This window comes from Balaenoptera acutorostrata, chromosome 7, assembly GCF_949987535.1.
Source record: "Balaenoptera acutorostrata chromosome 7, mBalAcu1.1, whole genome shotgun sequence".
Lineage (NCBI taxonomy): Eukaryota > Metazoa > Chordata > Mammalia > Artiodactyla > Balaenopteridae > Balaenoptera > Balaenoptera acutorostrata.
Window position 1 is genome coordinate 67,556,248 of NC_080070.1, and position 17,702 is coordinate 67,573,949.

The following is a 17,702-nucleotide window of genomic DNA, read 5'->3' on the forward strand; positions in this document are numbered from 1 at the left end:
AATGACCTTTTTTTACTACTGTGTACTTTATCCTATGGAAGCTCTACTATCCTAGGAATTATAAGTGAAGTATTTGCATGGTGCTTAAACCATTTTAAGTGGAGTCTGAAAGAATCCAGTCCCTTGATCAGATAATTATTATTTTTCTTAGATTTCAGCTGAATTCTGGAAAACTACCAGTGACCATGTCACCATTCCACATTCTTTTGCCTCCTTTCAAGAAAACAGGAAACACCCTATTTCCATGCACTGTTAACACTTGTATTCCTTGCCTCAGTAACGCTATCTCCTGTCATCTGAGAAGCCTGGTGTACCAACTCACTAACTCCTCACATGCCTTTGGCCATTTCCTGGGAGTCATCCTCCCAACAGCCTTCTTCTGGCCTTCCCTACTCACCGATCTTGTTTGAATACCCTTGTCCATCCAGGCACGAACACCACCCAGAGCATACCTAGCATAGCTTTTTTTTTTTTTTCTTTTTTTTAAATTAAGTTATAGTTGATGTACACTATTATATGTTTCGGGTGTACAACATAGTGACACAATTTTTAAAGGTTATAGTTCATTTATAGTTATTATAAAATATTGGCTATATTCCCTGTGTTGTACAATATAACCTTGTACAATAGCTTATTTATTTTATACATAGTAGTTAGTACCTCTTAATCTCCTACCCCTATGATGTCCCTCCCCCATCCCTCACCCACTGGTAACCACTAGTTTGTTCTCTTTATCTGTGAGTCTGTTTCTTTTTTGTTATATTCACTAGTTTGTTTTATTTTTTAGATTCCACATATAAGTGATATCATACAGTAATTGTCTTCCTCTGACATATTTCTTTTTTTTTAAAATTTATTTACTTTTGGCTGCATTGGGTCTTCGTTGCTGCGTGCAGGCTTTCTCTAGTCGTGGTGACTGCAGGCTACTCTTCGTTGTGGTGCGTGGGCTTCTCATTGCAGTGGCTTCTATGTTGCGGAGCACGGACTCTAAGTGCGCAGGCTTCAGTAGTTGTCAGTTGCGGGCTCTAGAGCGCAGGCTCAGTAGTTGCGGCGCACAGACTTAGTTGCCCTGCAGCATGTGGGATCTTTGTTCCCCGATCAGGGATGGAACCCACGTCCCCTGCATTGGCAGGCGATTCTTAACCACTGTGCCACCAAGGAAGCCCCTGTCTGACATATTTCACTTAGCATAATATCCACCAAGGCCATCCATGTTGTTGTAAATGGGAAAATTTTCTTCTTTTTTATGGCTGAGTAGTATTTCATTACATTCACCATTCAGTATATTCATATTTACTGTTGCACTGGGGCATGAGGGGAATATTGTAGGCATTTGGTTTATTTTTAAACTAATGTTCATTTCATATTGGAGCATAGTTGACTTACAATGGTGTGTTGGTTTTAGGTGTACAGCAACTTGATTCTGGTATACATAGATGTATATCTACTCTTTTTCCCATTCCTTGCCCCTGTAGGCGCTGTTGAGTAGAGTTCCCTGTACTATATACAGTAGGTCCTTGTGTTCATTTCAGCGCATTCCACTCTCATTTCCAACCCAGGAACAGGACCGGCACTAAGGCTCTGGGGCCCCAGTAACCAGAGTGGTGTGTGTTATATAAATTAGGGTGTATATGTGAATCCCAAACTGCTGATTATCCCTGCCCCGGGGTGTTTCCCCTTTGGCAACCCTAAATTGGTTTTCTAATTCTGTGAGTCTGTTTCTGGTTGGTAAATGAGTTCATTTGTATTAGTTTTAAGATTCCACTTATAAGTGATACCCTATGATATTTGTCTTTCTCTCTCTGACTTACTTGCCTTAGTATGATCATCCCTAGGTCCATCTATGTTGCTGCACGTGGTGTCATTTCTTCTTTGTCGATGGCTGAGTAATATGCCCTTGTGTATAGGTACCACAGCGTCTTTATCCATTTTTCTGTCGATGGACTTTATGTCTGATTCCAAGTCATGACATTGTCAGTAGTGCTGCAATGAACATTGGGGTGCATGTGTCTTTTCCAAGTACAGTTTTCTCCGATATACTCCCAGGAGTGGGATTGCCGGATTATAGGCTACCTCTGTTTTTAGGTTTTTCAGGAACCCCCATCCTGTGCTCCCAGTGGCTGTACTAATTTACATTCCCACCAAGAGTGTAGGAGGGTTGCCATTTCTCCACACCCTCGCCAGCATGTACCTTTTGTAGACTTTTTGATGACGGCCATTCTGACTGTTGTGAGGTGATACCTCCTTGTAATTTCGATTTGTACTTCTCTCATAGTGTGTGATGTTGAGAAATTTTCATGTGCTTTTTTTTTTTAAATGGTGTGAGCAAACTTGACCTCTTGAAAGTGCTTCTCTGAAAGCCTGCGCTGTTTTGAAATCGTAGTCAGTTGCCTACCGCAGGCCATTTCTGAGGGAGGTGTCTTCTACAACCCCACAGGCCTTGTGAGTATTAAATGCCAGTAGGTACTGGTTTTAAAGTTGTTGTTATTAGAAACGGCCACAAGGCGGAAGGGTTTCTTCCTGCCCCGCTCTGGTTACTGAGGCCCCAGAGCCTTAGTGTCGGTCCTGTTCCTGGGTTGGAAATGAGAGTGGAATGTGCCGAAATGAACACTTTTTCCCTATTTCCCTTCACCCTCTCCCCGCCCCAAATCCCAGCCCCTGCAAACCTGCTATGCTGGGGATGCTGTTGTCAGTAGGTGGGGTGAATCTGCGGAAGGAGATTGGAGGTGGGAACCCCAGCACCAGGAGACTTGGAGACCAGGCGACTTTTCAAAGCTCTTCCAGACCAAAGGGTCCACCATCCTTGGGTGCGCTCGGCTTGGATTAGCTGTGGAGGGCCGGCCTGGGTCTGGAGATTGTGCTTTTGTGCAGAGGCGATAGTCACTAGAGGTCCAGTGAGGGCTCATTTCCTGGCACATCCTCCCCAACTCCCTCAGCCCCAGGACAGGCCAGCCTTGGGAGCCAAGGCTGCCCGGGTTCCAGGGATGTTAGAGCAGCCGGGTCACCGGGGCCTGAGGGGAACATGGTAGGCATTTCGTTTTATTTTTTAAAATAATGTCCATTTCATTTTGGAGCATAGTTGACTTAACAGTGGTGTGTTGGTTTCAGTGTGCAGCAACTTGATTCTGGTATACATAGATGTATGTCTACTCTTTTTCACATTCCTTGCCCCTATAGGTTATTACAGGCTGTTGAGTAGACTTCTCTGTGCTATACAGTACGTCCTTTTGGATGGTATGTGTTATATATATTAGTGTGTATATGTGAATCCGGAACTGCTGATTAACCCTGCTCCCCAATGTTTCCCCTTTGGCAACCCTAAATTGGTTTTCTAATTCTGTGAGTCTGTTTCTGGTTGGCAAATGAGTTCATTTGTATCAGTTTTAAGATTCCACCTATAAGTAATACCCTATGATATTTGTCTTTCTCTCTCTGACTTAGGTAGTATATCATCCGTAGGTCCATCTTAGTATGGTCATCCATAGGTCCATCTATGTTGCTGCACATGGTATTATTTCCTTCTTTTTTGATGGCTAATATGCCCTTGTTTATAGGTACCACATCGTCTTTATCCATTTTTCTTTTGATGGGCTTTTGTTTGAATCCCATTCTTGGCTATTGTCAGTAGTGCTGCAATGAACATTGGGGTGCATGTGAGTTTTCCAAGTATAGTTTTCTCCGGATATACGCCCAGCAGTGGCATTGCATAACATAACAATGTTGTGTTAGTTTCAGGTGTACAACGAAGTGAATCAGTTATACATATACATATATCCACTCTTTTTTAGATTCATTTCCCATATAGGTCATTACAGAGTATTGAGTAGAGTTCCTTGTGCTATACTGTAGGTCCTTATTAGTTATCTATTTTATATATAGTAGTGTGTATATCTCAATCCTAATCTCCCAATCTATTCCCCTCTGGCCCCCCCCAAAAGCTCTTTTCTTAATGATTTTTAAAAGATGTCTTCTTGAGAAAATGTGGCCAAAGAAAATTAATGTGGACTCATGACAATAGCTTGGCGTTTTTCCCCTTTTCCTATTTTTTGGTTCAATTTGTAGAAATAGGGATTAGCACTGTTCCCTGAATATGTGGTAGGAATTACCTATAAACTTTTCCTTGTCTAGGGCTTTCTAAGAGAAAACTTACCATTAGTAATATGATATATTTTGTGGCTATTAGTCTATTTAAGTTGTTTTCTCATCTTTTACTAATTTTGTCACTACATTTTTACATTTTCCATTTAATGTGGTTTTCTGATGTACTGTTAAAATATTATTCACAGCATAATTTGATAAGTTTCAATATGTCTTTTATATCTTTAGTTATTTCCCTTCATTCTGTATGTTGTTTGCATTCACACTCTTAGTGATGATCAATTTTTTCAGATGTATGTCTGACTTACTGATCTTTAAAAAAAACAGCTTTCAGTTTTGTAAATCATATTTCTGTCTTCCATTTCATTTAATGACATTATCTTTATTATTCCCTTGTTTAGTTTTTTGCTGTCGCCTGTTTATTCTGTTAATCCTTTTCTGTCTTCTTTATTTGAAAGCTTAGATATTTAATATTCTTTTTTACTCTCTAAATAATGTTTTCAAAACCGTACGTTTACCTCTATTCACTGCTGTATTAGCTTTGAATTGTCTCCTAGGTTGAGAAGTACACATTCTATAACAGTTCATTATGTTTTCTTAGCTCCACTTGCTGCATTGGTCTGGTATCCTTTATTTTTTTCAAATACTTGTCCCCTCACAGGGAAAATTTTCTCAGTAACCTTAATTTGATACAGAGATTATTCATTTCATCCCAGATTCCTGTTGAAGCAAAATACTATGGTCCCTTTTTAAAATATTTATTTATTTATTTATTTGGCTGCGTTGGGTCTTAGTTGTGGCAGGTAGGATCTTCATTGCGGCGCGTGGGCTTCTCTAGTTGCCGCACGCGGGCTTCTCTCTAGTTGTGGTGCACAGGCTCCAGAGTGCGCGGGCTCAGTATTTGCGTGCAGAAGGTATTTGCGACCTTCTTAGACAATTTGGCTATTATATTTACTTAGTTTTCTCAAAGATGGAGGAACAAAATATTAAGGTTAAGAATTGAGAAAAGCTTTAAAAATTAACATCATGTAAAAGGGATACCTTCTCCCCAAGGACAACAGCAGATTATAAATTGAGCTGCCACAAATCTTCCCAGATTTTAATGTTAAATCTCATAATTTTCAAATGCTATTTTAAATAATGAATGTAAGTTTCAAAAAGAAAAATCATGTTCAATACGATATTAATTTTGCTCAAAATATCACATTTATATACACAAAAGATTAGAAAGTATATATGAAAATATTTAAAGTGATTACACAGAGTAGAATTTTTTAATATTTTATACATTTTCTAAATTTTCTTCAGTTTATGCATTACTTTAGCAAGTAGAAAAGAAACAGTAAGAGCTAATAAGTAATGCTAACAAAAATTAAAACCAAGCTAAAATCATCCCTCTCAAAAACAAACAAATTTGTACCACTAATTGTCCCTTTAAAATTTTTGTCCTTTTAAAATTTTGTTTCCATAGTTTAAGAATCAAGTTATATGTTTCCTACCTGGGTCTGGCCTAGAACAGTGAATATTTTCGTGTCTGGTAGATATTTATAGGTGGAATATTAAACTTTATTACTTTCAGAAGGGTTGAGCCAAATCAAAAGTTGGCTGTCTCAGTAAGACCTTTGAAAAAAAAAATTATGTTGAAAGAAAAAGGGTTCAAAAATAATTTCTATCTACCTGAAATAATGCTGTAAAGGACTATGATTTCAGAGAAGGAGAAGCTAAACATGAGAATACTACCAGCTAAATTGCTTAATACAGACCCGTGTGGCAGGAAATGTCATGGGAAGAGATGCTCTGGTCATATGAAGCAATTTCAGATCAAGCCTTAACATTCAAATCATGTTACCCTTAGTGCTGCAGTAAATGACTTCTTTTTCTCATACTGGGCTTTAATCATCTGACTAGCAAGATGGGACTATGGGCTGAATAATCTTTAAAGTCCCATCCATCTCTCAGTTTCTATCTCTGATTTCACATTTATTTAATTATGAGGAAATTCACTACCAACATATTTAAGCTATTTATTTACCACCAGAATAATGCAAAACTATTTTATATGCAGATAAAATATCTAAAGAGCAAAAACAAAGCTATAAGATTATTAGAAGACAGTAGGAGCGAATATTTTAAGGTCAGTGTGGAAAGGCCCACTTAAAAAGGAGAAATGTCTAGATACAACCACCAGCAGGCTTGGAGAAAATATTTGTAACACATATATGAGACAAGGAGTTAATATTCCTGATATACACAATGATGAAAGAAATAGAAGAAAAGAAACCATACATATAAAAATATATAAATAATATGAACCTAAAAGTCATAGAATACCTATAGACAGCCAATAAATATAAGGAAATATGCTATCTTCACTATTAGCAGGGAAATATAAATGAAAACCAAATGCAATACAATATCATATGCATTGGATTTGCAATAATTAAATTAATAGCATTAAATGCTGGTTAGGGTCTGTGGAAATGGATAGTATTCTACAGTTTTTGGAAGTATAAAATAGGCATAATATACTTGGAGAATAGAGTATCAATCAATTTTTAAAAAAATAGATATATAATTTGATCCATCACTTTTACTTCTTGGAATCTATTCTTCAGAAAGAGTGCTATTTATATGCAAAGTTATGTATAGAACATTGCAGCTTTAAGTATTATTTGTAAAGCAAAAAGCCTGGAAGGAAAAACTAAAGGTACACCAATGTAAGAATAGTACATCAATATAATGTGTTACAACACAGCAATTTTTTAATGAAATAAATCTACATGTACTCACCTGAAAAAGTAGTCCATGGTAAGTGAATATCGCAAGACAAATCCAAAAGACATACTATTTTGGCTCATACTGCATATTTATATGTATGTATGTGCATGTGTGCATATATGTAGTTATGTATTTCTGTCTATATGGGATTTAGCCTGGGTATTTATAATGATGGTGATGATGATGATAGCTAATATTTACTAGGCCCTTACCTTGGGGTAAGCACTATACTAAGCACTTTACATGGATTGATTTAACTAATCCTCAGAACTACCCTATGAACTAGAGATTAGTATTCTCCTTTTTTAAAGAGACCACAAACAGTTAGCCCAAGTCACACAGTAAGTGACAGAGCTAGAATTGATTTCAACAGTTGTTCTCCAGAACCTGCATCTCTTAAACCTTTAATTAAAATTCCCTGAACAGGTCCGGCCTGAAACAGGACAGTAGACCAAATGGCCTGGCCTGGTTAATGTCATCAAGCTCCCAGGATCCCAAGGGTCCTAGCCTCTCTTCTCTGAGTCATCCATGAGCAGTTTGAGAGCTCTTGTGCATTTTTTAAAGGCTTGGGCACCTTTTCTTTTCCAACAATAGGTAGCTGAATTCTGTCTGATCTCTCAATTTATATCTCTATGGAATAAAATGGAGGATTAGTGAATTTAAAATATTAAGGTCCTATTAGGTAAGAAATAGATTTTGGGGAAAATACTGTCACTTGTATGATGAGAAGCTTTTTATTGGTGCCACAATAATATTGATTTAATTCTGAGGTTGGTGAGAATATTGATAATTAAGAGTTGAAAGCAGTGAGAAGAAATGTTCAATATTTGCATACAGTTGTACAACAGTGGTGAGCTAGCGATGGACCTAGTCACACGCTTACTGTCAAAGGTCAAACAATTGCATTAACAATCGGTAAAGACCCAGGTATAAACTGCTGTGTATATTTCTCTTTGTGAAACTTTTGAAAAATGAAGTGACTATCAAAAAAAAAATAAAGTGATGCCATCATCAGGATTATGTGGAGATTATCCAGCACTTACTTTAGAAAAACAGAGCAGTGATTTCCAAAGCTAATTCAAACCAGATGCAGTTTAAAACTCAAGTAAAGTAGTTTTCCAATGAGAAAAATTTTGTCTCTTTCAGGGAATTTTAGGACAACTTTTAGAATCATTCAACCGTGCTGCATTTTTATCTCATTCTGTACAACAAATATGTTTCTAAAACATCTTTTCAAAACAATTATTTTGCCAGTTATACATATTCATTGCTATATATAGTTTATTTATTTATTTTTATTTTTTTCTTCCAGTTTTATTGAGATATAATTGACGTACAGCACTGTATAAGTTTAAGGTGTACAACATAATGATTTGACTTACATACATCATGAAATGATTACACAATAAGTTCAGTGAACATCTATCATCTCATATAGATACAAAATAAACAAATAGAAAAAAATTTTTTCCTTGTGATGAGAACTCTTAGGGTTTACTCTCTTAACTTTCATATGTAACATACAGCAGGGTTAATTATATTTATCATGCTGTATATTACATCCCGAGTACTTATTTATCTTATAGCTGGAAGTTTGTACCTTTTGACTACCTGTATCCAGTTCCCCCTCCTCCCACCCCCGCTGGCAACCACCTGTTTATTCTCTGTGTCTATGAGTCTGTTTCTGTTTGGTTATGTTTGTTCATTTGTTTTGTTTTTTAGGTTCCATGTATAAGTGAAATCATATAGTATTTGTCTTCTTCTGTCTGACTTATTTCACTTAGTTAGCATAATGCCCTCTACATTGCTATATATTTTCAATTAAATGTAAATGCTATCTATCCTAGTGCAAATAATAACTGAATGTTTATTGAGCATATGCTATAAATGTTCTAGTTACTTGTTATGTATATTTTATGCACAATCTAATTTAACCTTTACAACAATGTGCCTGTTTTCATATATCTGTGTGTGTGTGTGTGTGTGTGTGTTCAGTATATATTCATCATCACCATTTTATAGTTGGGGAGGTTGAGGAGGTTACTAATTTGCCGAAGGCCGTATGGCTTATAAATGGAGCATCTGGAAATCAAAGCCAGGTAGTTGGGTTTTGTTTTTTTTTTAAATGCAAAGTACAGATTCCTAACTACTATACTCAGTGCCCATAAGAGCTACAGGCATGCAAAGGGCAGGAAACAGGTTTCAAGCATTTTTTCCTCTCTAATTTTATCACTGGAAAACCAACTCTAAAAACCACACTAAACTGTATCTCCTAAACTACCAAGTATTTGATATATTCATTTGTCTACAAAATTAGATGCACAAAACGGTTTTTCATTCTTCTCTTTAACTTGAAGAAAGCCTTTTCTATGTTTTCTAGGACAGAAGAAAAAACAAATATAACTGCCGTATTTTTTAATGACTGTAGGAGAACATTCAATTATTTCACTGGTTGAAACAGTTAAAATATTCAAATTTGAAACTATTTTTCTTTTATTGAGGTAGAACTTTAAACTTTTTTTTTCTATTTCTATTTCATCATGAAACTTTAAAACTTTCTTAGCAGATGGGCAGAGCACTTTCTGCAGAAATGATTCAGTTTTAGTCTCATAATCCCACGTGGGAAAGTTGAAGGTTGTGTAAATTGAAAATCTGTCCTGGTCATCCAAATGACAAAAGAAAGTTAACCTCCTGGTGACCTTTTGAAAGATGTCACCCTTCTCTAAAAAATTAGCTTAATTTACTTGATATGACAAGGGAAAGAAGCCAGCTAGTTATATTGTCATATCAGAAAGACTGCTTGTCAGAAACCTCCAGAGTTCTCATCAGCCTCTCAACATTCTCCTTCAGATTTTAGTACTCATAATTTAAAATGTTTAAAGTATGAACTTTAAAATAAATGTCACTAATTTTCAACAGGTATTTTAATGTAGAAAATTCTCCCTGAAACAAAATACTCATCAGTCTAAACCGTGTCAATAACATTAACCAATTTCACTCACCAATCTTTTTGGGCAACTGTTCTCTGTACTGTCTATTGGAAATTGCAAACAAACAAAAAAATGAAACTTCCTTTGCAGAGTTATTTGATTATAATAAATACTCATTACTTGACAGTTTAATTTTGAAATTGCTTAATGAAAGGGAAAGCAACGTTTGTAGACAGGAGCTGCCCCACATAAACTCGGAGAGGAAGAAATCTTGCTAATGCTTACTGCACACGTGGAAAAGCAGCCCACACCTGCCAGTTGTTTTGGAAATGGGAGACGTGTGTCAGGCCGTGCTTCATCCTGAATGTAGCTGGACTTTTGGACCGGCATCATAAGCTTTCCCAAATGTGTCCAGCCATGCAGCTCTAGGAACTTTATTCGCTTCGTAAATATTTCAGAATGCAATTATAGCAAAATAATTTTTAAAATCATGCAGAGCCAGAACTTATAATTATTTTAAGGAAAATTTTTTATGATGAAGAATTTAAATCTTATACAAAAGTTGGCTTAAGAGAGTAGTGGACCCCTATACTCCCGTCACTCAACAACAACAATTGATACCACTTTGCCAATTTCATTTCAAATATCCCTCCCCAACTTTCTTCCTGGTGTACTTAAAGGTAAATCCCAGACTCTGTGTTGTTTTACTCATAAGTATTTTACTATATCTCTAAATGAGAATGAGATGCTTTTATCTTTTAACCTCTTATTGTTAAGGAATATATACATTGCATTTTTGCCATTATTTAAATAATTAGATATTGCAATACTTAATAAAGGCCATAAATGCAAGAGGATAGTAATTAAGACCATTGGAAAGAATGTAGTTGAAAGGGAGGGAATTTTTTCCCCATTTTTCTGCCTTTAAGTACTCACCATGCTGTTTCCTTCTTGCAGTTTCCTTGATTCATTAAGTAAATATGTTTTCTGGGTCATTATAAGCTTTGAAACTAGAAAAAAAGAAAGGCCAACATAAATGCAATATAAAGCATATTATGCTTAATTATTTGAACGTTTTTGTAATGATAGGTTATTATAAGGGTGCAAGATTTCATGTCATAGAAACAAGTATTTTTCTACACATTCTTAAACCAGACAGTAATAAAATAGTAAATTAGTAACCCAGGTTTTAAAATTCATGTGAAACACTTCCTGGGTTAAAGATGTTTCTTTCTGTCACACAAACTAAAAGAACATACAGGAAAAAAACGGAATTAGAATCACTACATTCAACTTCAATAATCCTCTCTGTGCTATTCTTTAGGCCTCCGAAATTCTTTAAATCCCTACATAATTTTTATTATAATAGGTCTAAATTTTATATATTGACATGCCGACGTTTTAAAAAACTCTGTCACATAGATGGATGAATGGAGGGATGGGTGGATGGATAGATAGATAGACAGGTAGATTTTTAAAATTTTGTTGCTCTTTTTAATTTTGTTTGCTTTGGGATTTTGGATCTCAGGTGCACAGAATTGAATTGATTATACTCCTTGGTTCCTGGCAAGTTTTTGTTGTCAACCAGTGCACCTTCTCTCTTTTATGTTTTATTTCATGATTTTTCTCATTCTTTCCTGCATCATCAGTCCCCTTCCTACCCCCACCAGGCTCCCACTCACACGCAGTTAATGTATGCTTTTCCAGTCCACATTCCACAGGGTTCATGGTCATTTGCAATGTGTGCATTCATGAAATTCATTTTTATTAATGTAGATATGCTTTTAAGGGCACAAATGGCATCACGTTCTGTTTCTTACTATTCTATTCAACTTTATAGTTTTGAAATCTGCTTACACTGCTCTTTTCCATGCTGATCATTGCCTCTGGCACTAGTATTCCTCTCTTGCATATTCATATACCATACGTTACTTATGCCTAAAAAATATTTGCCTGTTTTTGAACTTCTAGGTTGCCTTCAACTTCTTTCTAGCACAATATGCTTTGGTGGGCATCACTGTACATGCCTCCTTGTGCATCTGTGAGGAATATCACTGGAGTACACATCCAAGAGTGGAATTTGGGGGCACAAAGGATATGCCTACAGTTTTCACTGAATACTGCCAGATTGCTGTCGAGATGGCTACATCATGTTAGAGCTGACCCTCTCAATATTATATGAGATTTCTTATATCCCCACATCCTTGCCAGCCTTTCGTGTTATCTTTCTAATTTTTAACAACCTGCTGGCTATGAAATGGTGTAACAGAGCAGTAAAGTTGTAGTGGTTGTAGAGGTGAGGGGTGTCGCCTCAAATTCCAGCTCTCCCGCTTAATACTTGTGGAACTTTCTGTTCCTGGTTTCCTAATTTGTAAAATGAGACAATAATGATGCCTAGTTCATAGAGTTGCTGTAAGGATCAGAACAGAACAGTTACACTTTAAAAGCACATAGAATAATGGCTGACCTTTGTAAGCACTCAAATATTGGCTGTTTATGTAGTTCCTTCAATTAATAGCGAGGCCCAAATCAATGGACACTCTTTGTATATTTAGTGGCCACATGACTCTATATCTTTACATTACTTTTTCATAAAGTTCCTTGACTTTATTCTTTCTGCTTTCCTTTTTTGGTATATATTCTTGATATCCTTAGTTATTTATAGAAGTTGAAAAGATTTTTCACTCAGTCTACCCCCATCATTTAATTTTGTCTTTGTTGTCCAATTTTAAAGCCATATCTTTAGTTCCATGTAGTCAAAGCTATCAGTTTTTCCCTTTATATTTCATGCTATTTTTGGTATTGTTTAAGAAATCTTTTTCTTCTCTGAAATCATAGACACATCCAATTTTATATATTTTAAATTTTTTGAGTTTGTATCTTATTTTATATCACATTATTCTAATCATTTGATAATCTTGTTGAACTTTCTTGTTCTATCAGTTTGTCGGTAGGATTCTTAGACTTTTAATTTTCAGATTATCATCTGCAGATAATGAGTTTTGTTTCTTTCTAGCAATTCCTGATATCTTCTATTTCTTTTTCTGGTCTTGCATTGTCCACACCTTCCTGTACCCTCTTGAAAATTACTGAGATACTGGGGTTCCTGTTGTCTTTTCTTACTAGTTTTTTCCAATCTTAAATGAAATCATTCTAAAATGTTCCCATTTGATATGTTATTGCTGTAATTTATTATTATGTCATTAGGTTAAGAAAGTTCCCTTCTTCCTAGCTATCTAGTTTTCTAAAAATGTTGACATAAAGGGATTTTATTTATTTTTAATATATTGAGATTATCTTATTTTTTCCTTTAAACAAAACTCACTTTTTACTTGGTTGGATAAAATTTTAGATCTGATATTGGTGTTAATGTTCATAAATGAAACTAAACTGTACTTTTATTTTCTTGAACTGCCCTCATTGGGGTTTATGTGCTGTAATTGCTTCATGAAAATAATTTTAGCAGCTTTTCTTTTTTCCTGTTTTCCAGATATATTAGTATACAATAGAGGATATACATGGTAAAACTCACATATAAAACTTCTTGGACCTGGTACTTTATAGAAGAAAAGTTTATGCTTTTTAAGCGGCATTGTTTATTTAGCATATATTGGTCAGTTAAGATTTTCTATTTCTTCTTTTGTTAATTTTGGCATTTTACATTTTCTAGAAATATACCCATTTTGCTTTGAATTTCAAATTTCTTGACATTAGTTTAGAATATTTTTTGATTTTTAAAATATTCATGTTATTCTGTAGTTAGATTACTTTTACAAATTATGTCATTTCCTGGAACCAAGAACTATATATTCCCCAAGGTCCTATCAACTCTCAATCTCTATCTCTGATTCTAAGATTAAAAAAACCATAGTCTTACTGAGGTAAATCTAAATACATGTCAATTCAATTTACTATTCTTCATGAATTAGGCTATCTCACCTGGTTAGGGCCTAGATATGTTAGTATTGACACTTGTAGATGTTGAGAAGATCCCTGTGGTTTAAATGGTGAGTTCAACACTCTGATTGCCTGGGTTCAGGTGCCAACTCAGCACTGAGTACAAATATGACTTTGGACAAATTTCTTATCCCATCTCTATCTCAGTTTTTCCTTTATGAAAAGGGAGATGATAATAGTAGCACCCATCTGATATGATTGTTGTATGATTAGGTTGGCAATGCTTGTAAAAACACTTAAACAGGACATGGCACACACAAAATACTCAAAGTAATATATGTTTATTTACAATTTAAAGCCAAATCTGAACATACCAATGTGTATCTTGTTTTACTTTTCTTTCATTCACTTTTTATGAAAAACTTTCCAGTTGCTCCATATTATTCTAAATATAACTTTTCGTAACTTTTAAACATTATCAAATCCTTTCATATCATCTATGGATGCACTTATATAATTTTTACTCCTTTAATTTTGAAGATAAGCCTATTATTGGAATAGCAACAAACATAAATAAAAGCTAAATATATATATTTAGTTTCATATGTATATATGTATATGTGTATATATATGACACAAATGTATCATATATTCAATTATACAAAATCTAGGAATAAGAATTTTTTTTTTTTTTTTTTTTTAAATTACAGTTGTGTTGTGTTCTTTTTTTTTTTTTTTTTTTTTTTTTTAATTTTATAGCTACTTTATTTATTTATTTATTTATTTTTGGCTGTGTTGGGTCTTCAGTTCGTGCGAGGGCTTTCTCCGGTTACGGCAAGTGGGGGCCACTCCTCATCGCGGTACGGGGACCGCTCTTCATCGCGGTGCGCGGGCCTTTCACTATCGCGGCCCCTCCCGTTGCGGGGCACAGGCTCCAGACGCGCAGGCTCAGCAGCTGTGGCTCACGGACCCAGCCGCTCCGCGGCATGCGGGATCTTCCCAGACCAGGGCTCGAACCCGTGTCCCCTGCATTAGCAGGCAGATTCTCAACCACTGCGCCACCAGGGAAGCCCAGAATTTTTTTTAATTCTGAAATAATATTGACTTTTATAAACCAGGACATGACCAAACGCCAAGATTATGCTGTGTCCCCAAAATAGTAGATTAAATTAATGTTAAAATTAATAGACATGTTTCCAGAGAAGACATATAGATGGCCAACAGACACATGAAAAGATGCTCAACATCACTAATCATCAAGAAAATGCAAATCAAAACCACAATGAGACATCATCTCATACCTGTCAGAATGGATATTATCAGGAGGACAACAAATAACAAGCAGTGGTAAAGATGGAGAAAGGAGAACCCTCGTGTACTCTTAGTGGAAATGGAAATATGTACAGCCACTGTGGGAAAACAGTATGGAGGTTCCTCAAAAAATTAAAAATAGAACTACCATAAAATCCAGCAATTCCACTTCTGGGTATTTTTCCAAAGAAAAGAAAAAATACTGATTCAAAACGATATATGTACGCTTATGTTCACTGAAGCATCATATCCAAGCTATGGAAGCAACCTAAATGTCTGTCGATAGATGAATGGATAAAGAAATGTGGTGTGGGGCTTCCCTGGTGGCACAGTGGTTGAGAATCTGCCTGCCAATGCAAGGGACACGGGTTCGAGCCCTGGTCTGGGAAGATCCCACATGCCGCAGAGCAGCTGGGCCCGTGAGCCACAACTGCTGAGCCTGCGCGTCTGGAGCCTGTGCTCCACAACAAGAGAGGCCGCGATAGTGAGAGGCCCGCGCACTACGATGAAGAGTGGCCCCCACTTGCCACAACTAGAGAAAGCCCTCGCACAGAAACGAAGACCCAACACAGCCAAAAATAAATAAATAAAAATAATAATAATAAATTAAAAATAGAAAAGAAATGTGGGGGGTGGGTGTATATATATATATATATATATATATATATATATATATATATATATATACACACACAATGGAATATTGCTCAGCCATAAAAAAAGAATGAAATCTTGTCACTTGCAACAGTATGTATGGACCTAGAGGGTATTATGTTAAGTGAAATAAGGCAAACAGAGAAAGACAAATACTGTATGATTTCACTTATATGTAGAATCTTAAAAAAAATGAACAGAACAAATTCATAAATACAGAGAACAAACAGGTGGTTGCCAGAGGGGATAGGGTTTGGGTGGACTAGTGAAAAAGGTGAGGGAGATTAAGAGTACAGAAAAATGAGTTATGGGGATGAAATGTACAGCATGGGGAATATAGTCAATTCTATTGTAATATCTTTGTATGGTGACAGATAGTAACTAGACATATCATGGTGATCATTTGTAGAAATATTGAATCACTATGTTGTACATCTGGAACTAACATAATGATATAGCTCAATTATACTTCATTTAAAAAATATGTAGACACTGGGAGGAAATGCAGCAAAATGCTAATGATGGTTATCTCTATGGGGTGGGGATTATGGGTGATTCTTAAACTTTATGCATTTATGTATTTCTTGTAACATCAGAAAGAAAACAATAAATGTCATTCAAGAAGTTTAATGTTTAAGTGATTCTTAATTTTACATGGAAAATATATAAGAATTGATAAGAAAGTTTGAAGAAAATATTGAGGACCTGCCACAGCAGAAATTAAAGGAAAATATAATCATTGTGATAAAAGAAGCCATAGATTGAATAGAAAGCTAAGAAATAAGAATTTTATGTATGATAAATATATTTCAAATCAATAATAGACATAGGTAGACGTCATTTGACCCAAAAATTGCACTTTTGAAATCTATTCTACAGAAACAGTGACACATATATATAAAGGATAAAACATATGGAAGGTTGTTTATTGACATATTATTTGAATTGGTGCTTCTGGAAGTAACTAAAAGTGCATAATTAGGAAAATGGTATATTAATACAGTGGAATACAAAGCTGTTATTATATTTATTTTTTTAAATTTATTTATTTATTTTCGGCTGCATTGGGTCTTTGTTGCTGCGCGCAGGCTTTCTCTAGTTGTGGCGAGAAGGGGCTACTCTTTGTTGCGGCACACAGGCTTCTCATTGCAGTGGCTTCTCTTGCTGCGGAGCACGGGCTCTAGGTGCGCGGGCTGCAGTAGTTGTGGCACGTGGGCTCAGTAGTTGTGGCTCGCGGGCTCTAGAGCACAGGCTCAGTAGTTGTGGCGCACGGACTTAGTTGTTCCGCGGCATGTGGGATCTTCCCGGACCAGGGCTCGAACCCGTGTCCCCTGCATTGGCAGGCGGATTCTCAACCACTGCACCACCAGGGAAGTCCCAAAAGCTTTTATTATTATTATTTTTTAAATATTTATTTATTTATTTATTTATTTATTTATTTATGGCTGTGTTGGGTCTTCGTTTCTGTGCGAGGGCTTTCTCTAGTTGTGGCAAGCGGGGGCCACTCTTCATCGCGGTGCGCGGGCCTCTCACTATCATGGCCTCTCTTGTTGCGGAGCACAGGCTCCAGATGCGCAGGCTCAGTAATTGTGGCTCACGGGCCTAGTTGCTCCGTGGCATGTGGGATCCTCCCAGACCAGGGCTCGAACCCGTGTCCCCTGCATTGGCAGGCGGATTCTCAACCACTGCGCCACCAGGGAAGCCTGCTTTTATTATTTTTAATGAGGTTCTATATATCCTTACCTGAAAGGACATTCATAATCTATTAATAATTTTTTAAAGCAAGCTACATATGAATATACACTCCGTTTTGGTTGAAATATGTGAGGATGTGTATATATGTGTTTATGTGTGAATAATAATATGCATTTATTGAGAGCTTACTATCTGCCAAGAATTTTTTCAAGTTCATCTATATTAATTAATTTAATCCACACAACAATCCTAACATGTGGTACTCCTTTTTAGAGGTGAGAAAACTGAGGTGCAGAGTACCTGCCACAGGTTACACAGCTGGAATTGGCAGAGCAGGGA